At 37.2% G+C, this 16061-nt stretch overlaps 1 long non-coding RNA gene across 1 annotated transcript; it reads right to left on the bottom strand.

The window, feature by feature from the left end:
* Window positions 1–11221: 11221 nt before the first annotated feature.
* Window positions 11222–11713, bottom strand: LOC119084143. Its single transcript, XR_005089014.1, has 3 exons — window positions 11569–11713; window positions 11402–11502; window positions 11222–11336 (listed from the first exon to the last, which is right to left on the bottom strand). It is a non-coding gene; the product is annotated as an uncharacterized LOC119084143 (long non-coding RNA).
* Window positions 11714–16061: the final 4348 nt, after the last annotated feature.

Below are 16061 nucleotides of genomic sequence, written 5' to 3'. Positions count from 1 at the left end.
AGAGTTTCATAACAGCGTTTATATTTTCCGTTCTTCTTAATGACAGCAATTCAATAACTAGATCACGGGCGTGGTCTATTTTTATTTTGATTCTTTTCGGCAATTACCGTCACAAGCACATAGCATTGTGCACGGTAGTTGGTTTTTTACACAGTTGCATCGTCCCGAGCATTGCTTCGGACATTTGCACGTAATCAGTTCTTTACAATGTTCGGCTACTATCGGAATTGAAATCCAGACGGGCACCAATTTTTTTGTTTTTTCATCGTTCTTCCAACCCCAATCGGTCGGTTTTAGATTTGTAATATTTTTGCGGATGCATTGTGTCCAAATCATTGATTGTAACATAGATCGTTTCACATGTTGTTCCAGTGCATCTCTAGTGGGAGGAATGCGATCAATTGTTCTTGGCTTGTTTTTTCTCGTGAAGAGATCCCGTCGACAGTCGTGAACCTTGGTCAGTTTAGATGATGAATCGTACATTTTGACGGTGTACTCCTCAAATGTATTCATAGCTTCATCCGACAGTTTTGATTTTGCATCACTCAACAACTTGGTCATAGCAGAGGTAATGTCCGGGAACTTAATCCAAGTATTCCATGCCGTCGTTTTGCCGATTCCAAAGAAAGCCGATGATGTGCTGCATCCAGTAAATGCATTGAAAAATGGCAAAACATCTGATTTATCCATGTGTTGCTCGTATAATTCATGAATTGGAACAATTTTGGTTCCCTTGGCCTCTAAGACTTCGACCCACAATTGGTTGAGATTTGGTGTTAAGTATTTGAACGCATATATTGCTACGCTGACGATGTTGTAGTCAGAAGTAGACAACACTACATTCGCATGGCCGTTCCGCACTGCATCTTCGACGTGAAGCAACATTCTTGTGTTTATGTTTTCGATGGGAAGTCGAAAATTAATGTCAGTCGTTTCATCGCATGAGATCACAATACTATCTCCTGTACCAATTATGTGCTTACGCTGTTCACTAAAAGCACTTTGAACGTAATTTGAGGCCAATGTATTCAGGAACTGTGTTTTGACTTTCAGTTTACTCAAGAATTTCGTGAACCACATCGTACCACTTTGCATTTTCGTTTCGTTGTCGACTTCACTGAAGTATTTTTCCTCGTTACACACTTCTTTGGTCATTTCTTCCAGACTGTTTTCGTTGTTGACGTCGAATACGACATCGACTCGAACATGATTATCTCGTTTTGCATCAATAATTTTGTTGAAAATCTGTTCACTGTAACTTTTCACAGTCATAGCCGATAATGGTGCAGAAATATGTACGTGAGAAAATGCGTTCATTACAAAAGCAGTTGCAGCTTCAGGTGTATCGTGATCCGAACGAGATGAGTGGTTGGTTCTCTTGTTTTTCATTAAGCAATTGATCATGTCATCATTGGTCGTTGACTTTCTGAGGCTTCCAAATTCCGACAAAGAGGGACGAAAACGACTGTTTTCGTGCATAAAAAATTCTGTAACGTTGCCCTTACGAACTTCACTTGCGATGAATAGCTTGCAGAACAAGCTAGAGTCAACGTTTGCAGCCGCGAGTTTCATCTTCTCCTTGTTAACTTTTTTCTCGGTTTTGACCTTGAATATCCTCAATTGACTTTGCTTAATGGTGTGATGAATTGAAACTTTCGTTGTTACCAATCTTTCGAACATGTAATCACGATATTTCTGCAAATAAAGATAAAGTTGAGAGCAAGGAAGTGATGCAAATAATAGTATGCCAAACAGAAAATGAAAGCGAAATATATCCGGTAGAATGAAAGAAGCGTTACAGGCGGATGTTTTTTTTTTTTTTTGCTTACTTGGGATTAGTAGTGTATGAAAGCAATGGAGAAGTTCAATTATTTCACGATGCGAATTCGAAATTTACAACAGACATACATGGTTATACCTGCTAATTTAACTCGTTGATCACAACTCACAAACCATTAGCTCAGCGCAAATATTTGAAAAATAATGAAGAAATCGCCCCTAAACTATCGGAAATTATTTCTTTTTCAAATCAAAACATTTCGTACAAAAGAAAGTTTGCTAATACACTCTGGAAAGAGATACTAAGATCTAACGTAACTCTCTTAGCAAAAATTTTGAAAAAAAAAATGCAATTAGCAGAAGCGGGTAGTTACATGCACAAATTGTAACGAGCCTTGCTAAGGGATAGACTTTATTTTCTAATTTTCTCGGACAGGGAAAGCGTGTGTGTGGCAGAGAGGAAGTGATCTATTTAATGATGTGTTTGAATACGACTAGTTTACTTACGTCTAATCCCATCCGAGAAGCTTCAATGACGTGTTTCTTCGATTCTTCGTTCATCACTTTTCTTTCATGACCTATTGTGGACAGTTCCTCTGTACTGAACGGCCCTTTGTTTCGCATTTCCTTGACCATATTTTGGACGTCATTGGAGAATTTGGACTGAAACCATTTTCGGTCTTCGTGATGTCGTAAGTCTTCCTTCGTCGATAGCAAGTTTTTATATTCCAAGATTAGCCTTGAAATTTCCGGTCCGCTGACCATCCACTTGACAATTGATGCTTCGTCGTTGAGCATTCCTATTGAAGATTCAATTAACTCAACGAACAAGACTGTTACAAATACAAGAATACCTAAGAGTGAACTGCTTTCCTTAACCAATTTGTTGTTCTGTTCATGCAATTGATCGTCTGATATGCAGGAGAATTTTCTGTTTGTTTGCCGACTCGTAAAATGACCGTTCTTGAATTGCAAGTATACTTGAGGATTAGTCGTCCGTAACCGTTTCAAATCAGCCACAAAAACCGGCAGCCATCGCCCATAATGGGTATGATCAGTGACTAAATACCAAGGACACATCAAATCCAAAATGACAATGTATTCATCGATGTTTCCTGTTCTCAATGCTTTGACAAATTGCAGAAGAATGGCTTCCAGCTCCATTGTTGTTATCCAGTATTGAAACTGTGCCGATTGATGTCGTTTAGTTTCAATCCACTCAAGATATTCACTGTCTTCTACCGTTTTGTTGCTTTCAAATTGTTCGAATAACAAAATGTGTAATGCAGCTAGTGATACTTCATGTGCATAACGAGCTCGCTTAATGTGTTCAGATTTAAGGACACCCTCAGCTCTGCCAGATGTGGTTAAACCGCATCTTACAATCATTTCCTCCCAACCACTACCTTCTAGCCAAGTTCCAACAACTGCCAAAAATGATTTTTCGATGTGTAGTCCCCCTGATATGAGGCGAGTAGATTCGATTAATATGGTTGAAGGTCCAAAATTTCAAAAAACTTACCGAGCATCAATACAAGCTTGTCTTCGCCGTATTTTTCGGGATACAACCATTGTAACTGCTTTCCAATTGCATAAACTGGCTGATCTCCAGTCCAAACGGGGGTTTGCATGGGGTTTATTTTCTTCGTTATTGAAATGACAATGTCCATTGTATGTCCAACGACTGATGGCGAATTGATGTTATCCTTGATCAACGGCAACATAACTGAAGTACTTTTGTATTTTGAAATGTCTTCAGTTAATCGTGAATTGTGGGCGGACCAGGAAGATAATAGTTTATCCGAATTTTCACTCATTAATTGGTTGCAGCTTTCAAACCAATTCATCACATATTCCAATGGCTTTTTAGATGAAAGTGTGGAGTCCCAATTTACGGATGGCAACAGTGCTTCTCCATCATCTTCTGTAGGCAATGAAGTTATGTCGTAGTAACTTTTGGGTAGAGATGGCTTCGATTTGCTAGCAAAATCACTTTTGTTCAGGAAAATGCATTGTCGATAATTGTCGCTGTTTGGTTCATCGTAGTGCTGAATCAACGAGATGCCAGTCCCATGAAAAGCGTAATTTGCTGAATTGGATCGTGGATTATGATCTATATTGTCAACTGCGGCTGTGGTGAACACACCCAACGACAAGTGTGGCGGACACACGCAATCGTCTTCCCGATATATTTCACATACTTTCGATGCTAACGCACGTTCAATGTCCAAAACTCGCGAATACGACACGCACATGCCCATTTCAAACAGTTCATCAATCAAACTTCTCTTACCGGTCAATGAATGGATGAGCAGACCAATATACAGAGGTAATGGTTGCTCTCGGTTGATGTTGTGTCGTGCATAAGATGATTCCGGATTTCTCTTTTTTACACTGTTGAACTGAATAAGTTGTCCGATATTTTCAGCAACTTTTGAGTCAGTCGTTTCGTTGCCCATTAGAGCAGATATAAATGTTACCAAAGTCTTTGACACTGTATTTTCGGGGCAAAAGTTTTCGTTCAAAGATCCACTAAATACACTGTGATGTTTATCGATGAAGGTTTTTCTCAATATATCAATTGCTGCTGTTAAGACGTCTGCTTCAGTGTTCATTTCATTTTTGACCGCGCTCGACACCAGATGCTTCACATTTTCGTCGAACGATAACAGGATTTCTCTTCCAATTTTGTCTGCTCTGAACCCAGGAATAGTTGCCAACAACTGATCCTTCAATCTTGATGTATGTATGGTAATGTTCTCGAACCCAAGATCATCAAGACGTTCGGAAAGTATTTTCGCCAACTGTGACAACTGATAAAATTCTGGATCTGAAGATCGGCGAGTAGTTTCGATTATTTTGACGATTTCTTTGAAAACTGAATCATAGGCTTCATCGTAGCTGACCGGATTGCTGGATGTAGAAATTTCGATGGTTTCTTCTGGTGACACTTCACCGCTTATCTTCTTAATTTTTTTCTCCAGTCGTTTCAGTTTCTGTGCGTTGTACTTATCTCTGCATTGCTTGTGATAACGTGCGCTGTTCGCCACCATTAATTCCTCGAACTGATTTGAGCTTTCGAACAGCAATTCAATATGCCGTGGCACAGAATCTCTCTTACATTGCATGAAACTTGCAAGATCCCGACACAGAGATGCAATTCCTTGTCTAGATGGTTGTGGCAGTTCTTCATGATTGGAATTGCTCTTTGAAGTCTGCTGTCTAGATGACTGACAAATGAAGCAATTGAGATAGTTAACTTCCAATAATTTCGAGTCCAAATTGACTTGTTTGATTGATATTTTCGATTCGTTCATATCGTAACCGATTTTTCAATGTATAAAACTCAAATTTTGAAGAGAAATTAAAATTGAAATTGCATAAATAGTTGCAACAGAATAATAAATCTGAAATGTAGCACAATTTCTTAACTTTTATACAAAACACGTGAATCGGTTGTAACAAATTATTAACTTTTAACTGAAATGGAACATGCGGCCTACTATGAGCAAAAAGGAATTGACGGAAATTGTAACAACTTTCTGACAATGCCAAATAAAATCGTTTAGTTGGTTTAAGGTTAAAGTGATTCAATAAAAGCTATTGGTTAGTATCATCCTTATGGTAAATTGACTAACTTCTTTAAGAGATTCACCTCCTCTCAAGGCCATAAGACGAAGTAGTCAAAGAAAAATTTTATAATGCTTAAACCAGACAAACATTAGAGTTTTAGACTTTAGGTTCTTAAAATTTTGAAATCATATATTACAAGCCATGAGGACATGAGGAAGGATTATAAACGTAAGACTCGCCGATTCACAAAACATACGAGAAAACAATGACAACAACAATGAGATTTTTTTTCTAACTTTTCAAACGCATCCATTTTCAAATAAAACCGCCAGAACACTTCTACCACGAAACTGACTAGTACATTTCTTTTTGCACAAACGTCAAAAATCGAAAGTTTTGACAAATTGAAGGCTAAATCGCATCGTTTTTCTTATTAGAAATTTACTGGATTATTGTGTAACATATTCATTTTCTCATGTTTTGAACTAAAAATCTATATATTCTACAAATGTTTTTCATGGTTGCTTAGTGTTTTGCAACCATAAATTTGATGTATTTTCAATCAATTTTCAAGGAACATCAGCCCGACTTTGAGGGGCTCCAGCTCCCAGGCGTATTCATTTTCTAAGTGTCTCTTCATGTTAAACGATAGAGAAAGACCTCCTCTATGCGGAGCATGTACATCCATATCTTTATCTAACTTTGCAAGATTCTTAGGGCTACATGCTCCACTATAACTCACGTGTTGGTCATCAAATTTTCATAAACTTTTTTTTTGCCGATCGATATTGTATAGTACATTGAATGACAAGGGGCGAAAGTAAAAAAATTCAACCGTGTGCGAGAGTTGGAGCCCGCGCCGAAGGCAAGGGCTCTAATCGCACAGGTTGATTTTTTTTACTTTTGGCCCGAGTCGTTCATACTATTTTTTTTGATACCAACATTGAAAATTGATACGTATCGCAAACATCGCAACAAAATGTTGAAATAAAAAGGCATTTAGCCAGAAAATGCGGGGTCAAGGGGGCGGCAGCCCCCTGGTATATGAAAAATTTAATAATTTAGCCATCACAACAATAACACACACAAAAATTAAGATATAACTAACAAATCATTCAGTAACAAAAAGTATCAACTTTGTATGCTAATTTCAATAAGAACACTGGCGCACAGTGGGATGCATTTTTTTACTTTCGCCCCTCATATGCGGGGCGAAAGTATCATTTTTCAATGTTGGTATCAAAAAAAATATCTTTCTAACTTAGGAAGGACCGACTCAAAATGCCCACTTTCATATGTAATGGGGTCTGGTCTCACCATTGTCATTACCAATAACGGAATTTTTTTTAGATCTGTTCGATTTATTGAAGTTATCGTGTACACAGACAAACATTTTTTTATTGTGTATTCGTCACCTGTAACAATAGGCAAATGCTTTTCCCTTACTGTCTGCTTCGAATTCCACATGTTACAAATAACATAGATGTCCTGTAAGACCCCAGCACTTCGTACGGGGCTAAAAAGCAAAACAAAGTTTGACGTCAAAAAATATTGTCTGATTTGTCTACCTCGACGCACACTGCGTTGAGTAATAGTAGATTATCAATTACGCTAGCAAAATGGACATCGTGAAGGATCTACGGAGGAACAAATCAGACCAAAAAGGTATGTGGCGAATTTTAAAGTCGTTGATAAATAACAAGAAGAAAAACCGTACGAAATACGTTAAGTTTGGAAACAATGAGGTCGAAGTGTCTAAAGAGAATGAACTGCAAATTGCAAACGAATTCAATAAATTCTTTATAGACAGTGTGAATGAAATACATGAAAGCATTGAGAACAGTAACAGTGTGTTTGATGCGAACGGTGTAAAGTTGTGTCCAAATGAATTCAAGTTTCAGCCAAGGACGATGGAACAGTTAGGGGCCATCCATAAATTACGCACGCCCAAAATTACGAATTTTTGGACCCCCCCTCCCCCCTTGCACGCTATTGCACGTTTTTGGAAACCCCCCCTCCCCGCTCTAAAAGTGCGCACGAAATTTGTCCTTCAATGTATGTTTAGAGGTCGAAGATTCTAACATAAAGTATTGGCCGGCTCGAAACAGAGGTGTTCTGATCTGATTTTCATCTGAAAATTTTCGGATGCAATCTGATCTGAAGTTTTCAGATTACAGTTCTTCAGATTCAGATCAGGTGACCATCTAATCTGATCTGTTAATCTGAACTTTTCAGATTGATCTGAATCTCATCTGACCGGTTCAGATTGAAAAAAGAAAAACATTTTTCAGATTTGACAATGGAGTATTTTACTTGCCAGTCCGAGAGATGTACAAAATATGTTTCTATCACAATAACTGTTCTCGAAATGAATCTCATTGACATCCATCCATTAAGATCCATCCAAGACCAGTTCTGAAAATTTTCAGATCGGATTTGAAAGTTTTCAGATTGATCTGATCTGTTTCGAGCCTAAATTGGTACAAAGATGAAAAATTTTCGTTTGTTACATTAAAATGCTGGATTGTACCTATGCTTAAAGTCGAAATAAAGGCTGAAACATAAGCTACAAGTAGATACTTCTACTATGTGTTACGCTTCTTACGTTTTAACCTACTACGGACCTAATTTGATACAACTTCTGAACAGTCTGAATTTGTGCGCACGCTTTTCGCTGACCCCCCGTCCCCCATCGCACGTTTTTGCACGCTTTTCGTCAACCCCCCTCCCCCCTTAGGTGCGTGCGTAATTTATGGATGGCCCCTTACTTGAAGTAGTGAAAAATTTGAAAAATAAGAAAGACTTTGATGGTGTAAACGTCCAATTCGTATTGGATTCGTGGAGCTATATAGGGGAAGCACTTCTTGATATAGTGAACCAATCGCTTAGAGAAGGAATTTTTTCTGCATGTTGGAAACGCTCCATGGTGGTAGCAGTGGAAAAAATTGCTGGAGCTTCAAAGCCAGAGGATTTTAGGCCAATCAACATGATGTCAACTTTTGAAAAGATCATCGAAGCGGTGGTTAAAGAACAACTACTACAGCATATTCAACCAAACGACATCCTCATCAGCGAACAGTCTGGCTACAGACAATTCCATTCATGTAAAACGGCATTGAACTATGTCATAGCAGACTGGAAATGTGAAATAGACAGCAGAAACATTGTACTGGCGGTTTTTGTGGATTTCAAACGGGCGTTTGAAACGATTGATCGTGCTGTCCTATTGAAAAAGTTAGAGCGATACGGCGTCAAGGGAGTGGAACTGAAATGGTTCTCTGACTATCTGGCGGATCGATACCAAACAGCTAGATTGCAGATGCAAATCAAGTCCTTTGATAAACGAACTTGGACTTCCTCAAGGAAGTATTTTGTCGGCCATTTTGTTTTCGTTGTATATTAACGATCCCACAAAAACCTCAAAGAGGAAAAGGTGACGCTAGTGTAGTAAAAATTAAACTTCCAAAACATTTGATATCGGTTTTGGTGACGCATTCTGCGCCTCAACGTAATCAATTTTTATCAAAAAAATTTTAACAAGAAAATATGTCAACGAGAAGTTTACCGATGAGATTTTACAACGAAAGCTTTACAAAAAAAATGCGTCACAAAGTGGCAGATGATTATTGTCGTATGAGGGGTTTCCTCAGCATCTGCCACTTGTGACGCATTTTTTTTGTAAAGCTTTCGTTGTAAAATCTCATCGGTAAACTTCTCATTGACATATTTTCTTGTTAAAATTTTCTTGATAAAAATTGATGTCACATTTGGACAGAGGTGAATACGCTATTTTATCTACCGACGGCGACATAATAGCACCTTTTCACTGCTATTATTTCACCTAGGTAGATAAAAAATGTTGATGGGGTAATTTTAGTTACTATGCGGCCTGAATGCTTCTTTATAATAGAAACATTTGTGCTTATAATTGACGGGAGTTTGTCGTGTTTAATTAACTGACTATTGAAAATTCGATTCGAAAATTGTCTAGTCGTATGTTAGTGACTAATGAAATTTCGTTGAGACACTATGGGAATTGAAGCAGCATTAAGTCTTCTGACATTAATTTCTCAGGAAGCCAGACTCATTGATGATTTAAACAGTTACTTCAACTTCGATCACAATATCTTCTTAGTGGCCACAACAGCAAATATCAATCAGTTTGTGAGAAACGGAAATGAAAATCATCCCAGAAGTCTATTCACTTTTGAGAGTGCTAACCAAAGCGTGGCAGGCTTAAAAATCCTGCAGGAAATGACGGGGAAAAATACATTTGTGATTGTTGCTCCGGAGAGTCCGACGTTTGCTGACAACTTGAAATTGCTGATAGAAATCAAGAACATTAAACAAGTGGTCAGAAATGTGAAAATTGGAATATTCTTTCGAAATGTTACAGCGATAGACGATTTACGATCCTATTTTCTGTGGTTCAGAGGACAATCGATTTCTAACGTGTTTGCGGCAATTTACCCTACATGCAGTGAATGTTACATTCACATCTACACTTTTCACTTGTTTGGAAAATTTGAAGTGATTAACGTGACAGCTTGGAACTCATACCACAAATTTTTTCCGAGTCTAGATTGCAACTATCATCAACACAAATTCCGAGTAACTCCGTTTGTAAACCGTGCTTACAAACGGTTCTGGCTTTCAGTGTTTCAAGTAATGAATGCGACATTTCAAGTGAAAAGCGGTAGTTACAAAACTATCGAAGACTGCTTTCAGAATGAAATTGAAATTGTCAATCTACTTGCGACGACCACAAAACTTTCTGAATTTACTATGTATCCGCTTCTGTTGACACACGTAAATATTGTTGTTCCCGAAGCAGAGCCCTTTTCTGGCTTTTACGCATATCTTCAAATGTTAACGACGAACGAATTTTTTTACTATTCGTCTGGTTCAGTTGCTGCAACTGTACTATTGTTAAGTATCTGTCGATACATTAAACGAGACAAGGCTTTACTTTTTCAAAGTTTGGTCGACATTTTAAATCTTATAATCAACGAAAACGGTTCCATAAACTATCAAATACTTTCTCGTGCCGAGGCGTTTCTAATTGTACCACTGACATTTGTAGGATTCGTTGTCGGGAATGGATACCTCTCGGATCTGCAGAGCTATTTCACGAAACCATTTCTACAGCCCCAGCTCAAAACGCTAACGGACATTTACAATTCACCGTTAACTATCACAGTCCTACCGGCATGGGTAGATTTAATTCAGGAGATGGCAGCCAATCGATCAACTTATGAAGAATGGACCAACAAAATTATTTCAATTGAAAATCGACATTACTTCAATCAAATGTGGGAGTTTAATACTTCAACATCGTACTTGATGAGTGGCCGTGACTTCGACATGATCTATAGGGTTCAACGACGGCTGAACATGAGAGGATTTTACGATACTGGCATCACAGTGTTTAGCTCATTCTCGATGTTTCCAGTATCAGACGCGCTTGTGTTTTTCGATAGATTAAACAGAATTGCTCTCCGGACGCAAAGTTCAGGATTACTTTATCGATGGTTAAGAGAATCTGTCGCTGAAACAGAAAAATTGGTTCTAGCTTACAATCGCGACAAATTAAAGTATCAACAGGCAACTAATTTTGAAAAATTCGAATTTCCAATGTTCATTGTGTACGCTTGGTTTGTCAGCATCGTTGTGCTACTAATAGAAATTATGTGGACTAAACGATTCAGAAGGAACTACTGAATAACTGAGGAAACTGGAAGGCACATACTTTTATATTTTAGGTCAAATTGCCTAAAATCTACCGTCCACAACAGATACGTAAATAACATTTTTTTCAATGTTTTACCCTATACATGCGCCGACACAGTCCAGTACTATCTTTGAGGCCTTTTACATTGTTTTTATTTAAAAAACTGAATTTTAATCATAACACAAGTTTGATGCTCCCAAGTACTGGCTTACTGTTCCTTAAATCCACCATATCGTTCCGCGCAGTGCTCAGCCTGAAAGAGTACATACATTTTATTTCTGCCTTGAATTTTCCATTGTTTTAGAAATTTTCACTCACGGTTATGCTACATTCTTTTGCAGTTTCTGCATTTTTACACCAGTAACTAGGGCCCCATGTACAACGGTTACCTCCGACTAATGTTGGTTCATCAGACATTGCTAGGCCTGCAGAAAATAAACGTTTTATTCGTTTCAAATTCTCACATATCTTGTCAACAAATTAACACAATTATACCCAAGAACGCCACGAAAACCAAAATTAGCACACAAACGTAGATGGATTTCATGTTTATGATAATAGCGTATAGGTCGAGAAACAATCGACGAATGACTAAGCCTACTGTGTGTTTTGGAATATTTATATAAATTTCAGTGTATTTCAAGTTCTGTTTCGTTTGTTGTTTGTTTGAATATTTTAAGAGATAAATAAATTTGGAATGTTTTATTGTTATATATCGAAAAGAACAGGTTTGAGTTGATAAATTTAAAACTACGAATTTACAAAAATCACATGAATGCAAAATCATATTCAATATCGTCAACCTGAAAATTGATTGCATGATTGAAGATGCACTGCCATACTGATTCTCTGTTTCAAGAAGAAGGTAGAACGTTCAGAAATGTTAAGCGAGATCAAGTGACCAAGATTGTTGACGAATTGTTTCAACAGCAAATGGAATTAAGTTGTAATTCTGTCGAATCATTTGCTTGTCTTTCGTTTTTCTGCATTTCAATCTTCTGTACCTTCTAGTGAATGGTTTCACAAATGAATCTATTAAGTTTGTAGATGCCAGATCCTAGCCTCAATCCCACGGTTATTCGGAAAACGTTGTTACGTCAAACCATTATTTTTGCACCAAGCCGAGAACCGGTTAATGTCTTCCTGTAGGCTTTCTGAGTGATCACTGTTTACTGCTAGAACCTAAAAGCGAATAGGTTATGGCCGAATGACTTTACATTTCACGGGAATTGACACCGTAAGTGCGGTCGAAATTCAAAATGGAAAGTGCGTAATACTTTCTAACGCAGCGTCATTTTCATACAAGGAAGCGTTGAAAGTTACTTTTCGGTTCACTTTTTCATTGAATCGTTCACTTGAAATTCAAATTTTAGGCGCACTTACGACGTGAATTGTAAAGAGGAACTTTTAAGTTTTTGAATTTAGCGGAACGAAACGGTGTATTTAGGTCTTCTAGGGATAACTTCTTGGAAAAACTTGTTTTCGTCGTTTTACCGCGTATTTGACTATGGCAAAGAATTGGCTCTTATTGTCGTCTTCTAAAGTTTATTTTCAGCTGAATTAGTATCATAGCCTTCCACTGTGGGTGAGTTCTACTGTTGCATTTAGTCCGTTGCCAAGTTGTAACGTTAAAGATCCAATCTATACATATGTCAGATTCACGGACTTTTACAAGAGGTTATATGAACATTTGTCCTTAATATGGTGTTTCTGTTCATGGAATTCACCAACCCTATGAAAAGATGTGAGATGCAAATTAAACCAAATAAAAGGTCTACCTCGACATGAACTGGAAGCTACACAAAAATTATGAAATGTGGTGCTGCAATTTTAACCAAATTTCATTGACAAATTAACTGCCAGCTTTTTTTTGTTCTACGCTAATAACCTCGCTCATTTTCTCTTTATTTGACGAGTGCTAACAATTATATTTGATCCAACTTTCGGTCATATCAATTTAATTCAATAACATCAGAATTTTCTGTATTTTTGGGTCCATAGAACCCTGATTATGGCTGCTTGGCGAAACGGTGGTCGCAATGAAGAAGAATTTTATCACAATTTAAAGAAAAGGGGTTTTATTAACCCGATCTAATTTTCCAATTTTAAATCGACAAATTTCACGGTGCAAGACAAACCAGAAGATGTATTTTATCTAAAAGAAAAAAAAAAAAAGAAAAAGCAAGAAAGCTAGTTAAGATTTTCCCCTGTTTCTCCTGAATCAGGCCAGTTTCCATGGTTCTGGATAAATAGAGTAGGACAATTTTTGTTAAGAATAGAAGCCACTCCATGGATGGAAATTGTATCATATACAGATACAAATTTAGGTTTGTGTTGTTGAATAAATAGATAAAAATAAACGTATAACTTGTTTAACCTCACAAGAAGCAACATATGAAGGTCAATAACAATTCGTTACGTAATGATATAAAGTTATATCATATAAAATGTCTTAAAAATATAAGATAAGCATCCACGAGGCATTTAAACATTTTTTATGATAAAATGAAATTATTTTTAATTATTTTAAAGGCGCCTACATTACCATACAATTGTTACGAGAACCCTTAGTTATATGTGGAAAAGGATGTTTTTTCCAGTTAACCTGTTACAGACGGCTGTCATCTGTTATCGAGAACGACATCAATAATTAACGACAAGTTCTGTCCGATGAGGTTTTATATAGCAAAAGGCATGTTCAAAACAAATGAAGTAAAAGATTTCTGATATAAATCTATGAAAATCTTTTATCAAATGAAGTAATAGATCAGATAGTAAAACTGTTAATATGCTGTCTGTGACAGGTTAAAGTATACTCCATCTATATATACTATAAAGTGCCATCAGATCGCATACAAAGCGTTAATCATTCGATTGTTCTATCAACGATTGTCATATCATTTTCACAGATAAAATGTGGAGGGTGACTGACTAAATTTTTTTAAATTTCTTTTAACAATGTTACATCATTTGCGCATTTTCTCGAGAGAGAGATAATGTTGAATTCGCTCTCTACGATGAAAACTCATATCTTCTTCATATACTAGACTCTTCCGAATTAATTGTAATCAAATCAAACATTGATACTGCACACATCACCACGGAAAGTATTGGCACTTGAGATGCTCTGTAGATGGCGTGATTTTCATATGAAAAAAAGAGCATGAGCAAAGATCACGAGTTATGTCTCTCATTTTTCCCTATATTTTTGACACATCGTGATCTTTGCTAAATGGTGTTGCCAGCTTGAACCTCAAGTGCTAATAATGTAAATCCGCGAAAATCACGGAACCCAAGTTTCGGGTGAATTTGGGTCTAGCGCAAGTTCACTTCATTGTAGCACCTACGATTTCAATAGAATGTTTGCAGATGTGAAATACTTTTTTAACATTCACGCTATCATATTCCTCCACATTTTCATCAATTCAATAAAAATCGTTAGCGCTGCACCAATCAAAATATGACGCTGCACTTTAATGCACTCGAAACTTCCGTAATTTTTGTGATCAGCACCTTGGATACTCGTGTCTGATTAAGGGGGTTGGGTGTGGACGAGAACATGTCTAATAAATAGTTTAGACAAAAATTCAAATTCATTCGATTTATTTGTCTCGGTTTACAATCGATTAGTTCAGAAAGCAAACGGGTGGGGATGGTTGATCAATGATAAAAAGCTAACCAAACTAAAATAAACGAGCCATCAGAACAGTCGGAGCGTTTGCTGCGACTGAGCCCCGTACAAACCCGTATATCTATTGCGTATGTGACCCTAGTGCGTCTGTCACCCTACTTTGACCGTAAGCCTATTGCGCCGGTTAATGTAGTTAAAGTAAAATTATTATGTAATGTGTACATGTACATCTTAAAAATTGCGCATAGCGCAATTACGAAGCCCCGTACGACGTTCCTTTCAAATGAAACAAAAATTTCAAATCGCCCTAAAATTTTAATTTTTTGTGTATAAATACACATAGGGCCTAGTATCGGCCTGTCCGAGGACCCAAATTTTATTTTTTTTTTCAACTACATTCTATTCGGCCTTTGATTACCTTCCAAATGAAACCAAAATTACGAAAAACGGATGAAATTTGCTCGAGTTATATGTAAAATACACATAGGGCCCTAGTAGCGGCTTAGTCCAAGGACCCAATTTTTTTTTTCAACAACATTCTATTCGGCCTTTGATTACCTTCCAAATGGAACAAAAATTACGAAAAATGGATGAAATTTACTAGAGTTCTATGAAAAATACACATAGGGCCCTAGTAGCATTTCACTTTTAAGGCCCTAACTCACGGTCCACTCACCCGATTTTAAAAAACGTTTTTTTCCTGGATTGGTATTGACAATACCTATCATTTGTCGTGTCATTTACATTTCCATCGTTTATTTTGCCATAAATATCACCAAAAGACCTTAAATCACTTAGGTGGCCCTAACTCACGAAAGACCGACCCGAATATGCCCATCTTCGAACTTAGCCTCACTATTTCGACTATCTTTCAGGGAAAAAAAAAATTTTTGAAATCGGATTTGATTTACTCAAGATATCGACGTGACAGACGGACAGACGGACAGACAAAATTTTTATTGCGGATTCGTCATCTATGAACATAGGCAAACACTTTGCCCTTACCGTCTGCTTCGAATTCCATCAATTACACACGGCATCGTAATCCTATAAGCCCCTTTGTACTTCGTACGGGGCTAAAAAGGTTTTACCAAATGGAACATAGATGCAGAAGGAGATAGACATTATAAATGTAGGTACGTATGTATTATAAACCCCACCAATGATTGCGCTAATTTTATTGTTCATTTCAAATGGAATGAATGGCAACGGTTCGTATGCGAATTATAATATTAAAGGATTGATTGTATCGGTCCAGAAACTAAACTGTATCTCGGCCAACTTTACCATGAACTGAAGTTTTGGTATTCTCGGCACAGGCTTCCCACCGTGTTAAAGAAAAAAAAT

This window comes from Bradysia coprophila, unplaced genomic scaffold (genome assembly GCF_014529535.1).
Source record: "Bradysia coprophila strain Holo2 unplaced genomic scaffold, BU_Bcop_v1 contig_732, whole genome shotgun sequence".
Lineage (NCBI taxonomy): Eukaryota > Metazoa > Arthropoda > Insecta > Diptera > Sciaridae > Bradysia > Bradysia coprophila.
The sequence above is the reverse complement of the archived record's forward strand: the minus strand, read 5'-3'. Positions and strand labels throughout refer to the sequence as shown.